The 6,420-nt window shown below is 29.7% G+C and overlaps 1 long non-coding RNA gene across 1 annotated transcript; it reads left to right on the top strand.

Moving 5' to 3' along the window:
- Window positions 1-2,691: 2,691 nt before the first annotated feature.
- On the top strand, window positions 2,692-5,230 carry LOC131182287 (uncharacterized). The gene is made up of 2 exons (XR_009150566.1): window positions 2,692-2,871; window positions 4,320-5,230. It is a non-coding gene; the product is annotated as an uncharacterized LOC131182287 (long non-coding RNA).
- The last annotated feature ends 1,190 nt before the right edge of the window (window positions 5,231-6,420 follow it).

Here is a 6,420-nt window from a genome sequence, read left to right on the forward strand (position 1 = left end):
AACAATAACTATGTTTCTATAATTTTTTTAATCCTTTAGCACAGTGTTAAATAGTTTTTTCTTTTTAATTTTTGTACAACTTTTTAAAATTAAGTTTTAAAATAATTAAATAATTTTTTAAATTGTTTTTTTAATGATATTGACAAAAAATATTTTTTCAAATAAAAAAGTCTTTTAGAATCCTAACCTCAATAACAAATGAGATTTTAATATATGAAAATAATAAATTTTGCTTTTTTTAAAAAAAATATATTTCATTAATACTATATTACTCATATTAATTACTCTAATTACAACTAATTAACAATATATTTATTAATAAAATATACGTTAAATATATTAAAAACTAATATATTAACAACCTTTAAAATGAAAGTGGATTATAATTTGAGATGAATTAAAAAAAAAAATCTATCTTTATAGAGCAAGATAAATAAAAGTAAACTTTATCACGAGTTGATTTGAACCTAAACCAAATTAAGTGTGTATAATTTCAAGAAGCTGATTGCTTCTTGTGACTTCTTTCTTATTGTATTTGGTTTGTTTTTCCTTATTGTAATCCACACACATTGTTTTTCCTTATTATAATCCACACACACATCAGGATCGATAAAATCTAGACTCGGTAGAATCTTATTCTTTACCAACTTCTCTAATATTTCTTTGAATATATGACCCAAATGCTTATGCCACAAGAAAACATATTTTTTATTTAGTCTACTACGCTTAATCCCAACATTGCTACAAGTGACAAGTAAGGATTCAGCAAAATTATTATCAAGTTTCATCCTTTATAAACCATCAGTAAGAATTGCAGAATCAATAATGGAATTATTATTATTATTATTATTAAATAAATTGAAACATCCATGTCCAAACTTAACATTAAACCTAGATTCATCAAGTTTTGAAATAGAAATAACATTCTTAGAAACTGAAGGTACATAGAGAGTTTATAAAAGATCTAACTAGTAACCATTACCCAAGATCAAACGGTAAATCCCTATGTCTTCAATTGAAGCTCTCATTCGGTTCCCCATGAATAGGAAGTCCTTAGTTGGGTTTGTGGTTTGGATCATAAGAAATCCTTGATCAAGTTGGGTACATGAGTAGTAGCACCAGAATCAAGCTATCAAGTATTATTAGAACTTCAATTAAGTTTAATTTGAAACATACATATGCATAAGAAATAACTTTTTTATGGAACCAAGCTTTACATTTCCGGAAATCTTTCTAATAGCATCTTACTTTCTCACAAAAGTAACACTTATTTGCCATTTGTTCCTTTTTCTCGGCTTGAGAACCATTTGAATATCCTTTTTTTTTTCTTCTTAAACTTGTTGGCCTTTGGCTTAAGTCCTTTACCAGCTACTTGACCATAATGTTGACGGAATGAGTCCTTTGATTCTTGAGTCTCGTTTTGTAACACCCTAGGCAAATCCCACATCGACAAAACACGGGAGAGATGCTGGGTTTATAAGTTGATGGTTCGTAACCCCTAGTGACGCGTTTTAAAACCGTGAGGGCTTCGGTCCAGAGCGGACAATATCACTAGTGGGCTGGGCCATTACATTTGTGGTATCAGAGCCAGGTTCCGCGTGCAAACTTGAACGATGGTGGGGCAAACCTCAGCGAGGACGCTGAGTCCCATAAGGGGGGTGGATTGTAACACCCTAGGCAAATCCCACATCGACAAAACACGGGAGAGATGCTGGATTCATAAGTTGATGGTTCGTAACCCCTAGTGACGCGTTTTAAAACCGTGAGGGCTTCGGTCCAGAGCGGACAATATCACTAGTGGGCCGGGCCATTACATTTGTGTGATACCAATTACATTTCTCACTCAAAAATATCAATTTCTTGAAAAATTTATCAGTGAAATTTGAATTGATTGACTCAAAGTCATAAAATATCGATTTTAATTCTAAATTTGACTTTCAAATCTATTCAACATTTGGATTTGAATAATTTTAATTTAATAATAAATTTAAATTGAAATAAATTATTAAATTGAATAAAAAAATATTTTGTCCACTAAAACAAAAAGAACAAAATAAGTGTACATGAAATCTCCATTAATAATGTAATAGTACACTTGTTTGTGGACACTAAATTATATTGAAATTTGAAATATATTTTATTTATTTATATTTTTTTCCCAAAAAAAAGAATTTTCTTTTATTATATTTTCCATTTTATCTACCAAAACCAAAGCGAGAAGTTTTCACACAGTCACCTTATTCATTGTTTGGCCATAAAAAGAATCTTTCTTTTTCATTCATCAACTAGGTTAAGTTGATAAGCTCTTTCTCTTTCTTTCCTTTACACTATGTTTGGGAAGGGAGGAAGAAAAATAAAAGAGGGAAGAAAAATAAAAGAGGAAAAATAAGAAATAAAAATAAAAATTATTTTTCTTTCTCTTATTTGAATTGAGAGAGGAAAATATTAAAGGAAAAATTATTTTATGAATAATAAAATTATAACTTTACCCTTAAATTAAAAAAAAAATTATTAAATATAGAAATATTTTTATATTTTTAAATATTTTTCTCTTATTTTTCTCCCATTTTAGAGAGAAAGGAGAAAAAAACATAATAATTTTATTTTCTCTCTAATATTTTTCCTCTTTATTTTCTACTCAATCCAAACAAAAGAATGGACTTCACATTTTCTTTCCCCTCTCACTTTCCTCCCTTCCCAAACATACCCTTAGTGCCATTGGTGGCCTTGAATTTACAGTGACAACAGCACCAAAAAGGACAGCACCAGAGAAAAGCAAAGCAATGGCTGAAACTAGACATCAGTACTGGTCAATCCTCCTGCCTTCTGCTTCTTGTAAATAGCTTGGATTTGTAGCCTAGATTGCCACTGGTAGATTCTCTCATCAACTATTCTTTCTTTCTTTGCCTCTTAATTTCATCACCTAGGGTTCTTCGCAAGGTCTTTTTCTGTTACTGTTAATGTTGGTTACAGATTCTTTTTTGATCTTTTTTAAGATTATTTTAAGCATATGTTCAGATTCTTAGCCCTTTCAGGATTTCCCCTTATCACTGCTGAGAGTTTTCTATATATTTCCATTTACAGAAACATTCTCTAACTTGGGTGTACTTGCTAATTTCCTCTTTATCTTCAATTTCTTTCAAGTTTTCTCTCCTTTAAATACAGTATTAGTAGAAAGAAAATTTCTTTTCCTCTTCTGCAATTTCCATTTATAGGTAAAATTTTCTTTATTTTCTTTGATTGATGATCTTCTTGAATATCCTTTAATTTTTTTTCCCTTTTTCTCGGTGGGTTAGGTAGTAAAAAGCAAGATCTGTGATTGGTTTCTTGTAATTAATAATCATTAACTATTCTCAATTCATCTTCCCTCTCAACCCAAGCTTAATCACTGAAGGTCCTTGTACCAAATTACTCAAATCAAGAGGTGCTTTAGGGTAAAAAATGAGATATATTGTGATGAAAACTTTGCTTCTGTATGTATCATGTATTGTGTTTTTTTTGAATAGTTATCTTCTCTCATCTACTTCAATTTCTGCTTCTTTTCATGATTTTCAACGTGTCCAACGACATTGCAAGTGCATGGAAGTGAAATATCTCCATCTGTTTTCATGATTATTTCTTGTTTGCTAAAGATTTTGCAGCATTTTTTTGGGACATGTTTGGTAGGTCCTGGGCTGAGAGTTCATTTTTGTTTCAAATTGGTCACTATAAAATACTGCAGTGATATTCCATGGCAAAATTAGTAATAAACAACTATGTCTTCTTTTTACAAAATCAATCACTTTGCTCCATTGGCTTTATAAAAAATTAACCTTTAGGTCCTTTATTGGCTAAAGTAAGTCTGTAAAGAACATAAGAAACTGGAAAATGGAAAAACTCTAAACTGCTGATTTTATAAAATTCAGGACCAAAGTATTTTTGAGCAATGAGAGACCATTGAATGTATTGGGCTAAACTGCGAATCTTTTTCTTGTGAGTGTTTCTACTTCCTTGATTTGGTGGACGATTGTCATGCCACTGAAATTATTCTGAATTTATTTGTTGTGATTTTCTTTGTTTTCTTTACGATACTGTTGTCTCACCCTTTTTTTAATCGAGTATGCATGTTTCTCCCCTTTGTTTCCTAGTTTAGTAGAACTCAGGGCATGAATGCACAGCTGAGACAAGTGGCAAGTGGGGTACTTGAAGATTACTAAGATACAAGTTTGTCAAATTGATACAGCAAATTGCAAAACTGTCACCGTGTTCAAAAATTGATTATGCACATCTATTTTGTGCAACAGCTGATCTGTTATTTATTGTGATTTCTTCTTATGTAGGCTCGGTGTCTAAATGCTTTCTAGTGCTGTTGCATGATGGATTCGAGCATAGTTGTTGATGGTTTGCCCCCTTCTTCACCTGGTGAAATCTTGATTCTTATTGTTCTCTTCCCGGCCCTTCCCCCACCAAAAATTAGTGTCTCATCCTTTTCAGGGGTTTTGGATTGTTCCACTGGGCTGTTCAAGTTACGTGGAACTCGTTTGGCATTGTTATTTGATTTGGTGTTAAAGTTTGGTTTTGAGTTAAATTTTGGTTTTGAGTTAATTATGGCATGTTAGCAACCTTTAAAGGGTGCCTTTCGTAAACCGAACGACCTTTGACCTGTTCCCTCTTAACTCACATTTCCCTTCCTACCTTTCTCTTCCTCATCGGTGTCACTCTCTGGTCACCTTTTGCCACAACTTAGAAACGTCACCTCTACTCCCTCCTCCTCCTCCTCTTTAATCCAATATCCTTTGAAATAACACACTGTGATCCCAAACACACCAGCACCTATTGCTGGAAGTGTTGAATTTAACAGCGTCGATTACATGGGCCAAGTTGGTCGAGCCACTTATATGTTGAGAAGGTGCCCATCAGGAATTCCAAAATCAAACATCTCTCCGATTTCACTAATTATTTCTCTTTCTTCATTGTCATCCAAGGTCGTAACCAGTATGTCTCTGGGCTCGCTTTCTTCCTTGTTCCTGTTGGATCTCACATTCCACTAAATTCTGGAGAAGGAGGTTTTATGGGCCTAAACAACTCCAACATTTATTCCTTCCTTATTTTCTGGATAAGGAAGAAGTAGGGTGAACAGACAACAGAGAAAATGAACTTAACATCAATGAACGATGAGATTGAAAGAGTAGCAGGTCCAAGAAGATAATTCTTACCAGGATAATTCTTAAATTATTCCAAACTTAAATTTTTGTATAACACGATTTTTCATTGTATTAATAATCTTCATGTCTAAAACTTAATTTAGCTATATTTTATTATTATTATTATTTTAATTATTAAATTTAATCATTAAATAATCATTAAACTTTCACGATCTAAGAATATCAATATCATGTTCATCATCATAAGTTTAATGGAGAATTTTAATTATTTAAAAATAGAGTTTTGATACCACGTGTAAAATAATTTTAATACATCATAATAAATTATAAATATAATGTTAATTATAAATAGAAAATTCAACTAGATCTTAAATAAATAAATTTTTACAGATTTATAAAGTGTATCTGATGCAGAATTTGATTGAACCATATTAGTTGTTGAGAGTGATCATTTGATTTGATAAATTGTTTTCTCTCTATTGAACCTTTGTTATTTACAAACAAAACTTTAATGATGAAAAATTTTCTTGAAATGATCTTAATATCTCAAACTTTATGAAAGAAAATATATGTAATCTTTTAGGTAGAGAGAGAATTAAATTTTATATAAATATGTATTCAACAGTTAATCTGATACATCTATTAAGTAATCCTTATACAATTAAAATTATTATTTATTTTAATTAAAATAAATATCAATTAATACCAATCACATTAAAAAATTAACTTTGACCTATTTAATTATTAAAATTATACAGATAAAATCCTACAATTTTTTACAAATTTTATAAAATTGTTCTCTTTTTCCCTAGAATGTAAGTCAACCCAATTCCACCAACGGCTTTATTATGTACCCTCTCCCTTCTAAACACCCTTCTTTTAGTGCCTTTTTCTCATTTTTAAATTATTTTTAAAGTTTAACAATGACTATGTTTTTATAATTTTTTTAATCATTTACCACAGTGTTAAATAGTTTTTTTCTTTTTAATTTTTTATAATGTTTTCAAACTTTAAAATAATTAAATAAATTTTTTTAAATTTTTTAAATAATATTAAAATTATGAAAATAATAAATTTTGCTTTTTAATATATTTAATTAATACTACATTACTCATATTAATGACTCTAATTACAATTAATTAATAGTATATTTATTGATAAAATATATATTAAATGTATTAAAAATTAATATATTAACTACTTTTAAAATGAGAGTGGATTATAATTTGAGATGAATAAAAAAAAATCTATCTTTATAAAACAAGACAAATAAAGT

Source organism: Hevea brasiliensis, chromosome 8, assembly GCF_030052815.1.
Source record: "Hevea brasiliensis isolate MT/VB/25A 57/8 chromosome 8, ASM3005281v1, whole genome shotgun sequence".
Taxonomy (NCBI): Eukaryota; Viridiplantae; Streptophyta; class Magnoliopsida; order Malpighiales; family Euphorbiaceae; genus Hevea; species Hevea brasiliensis.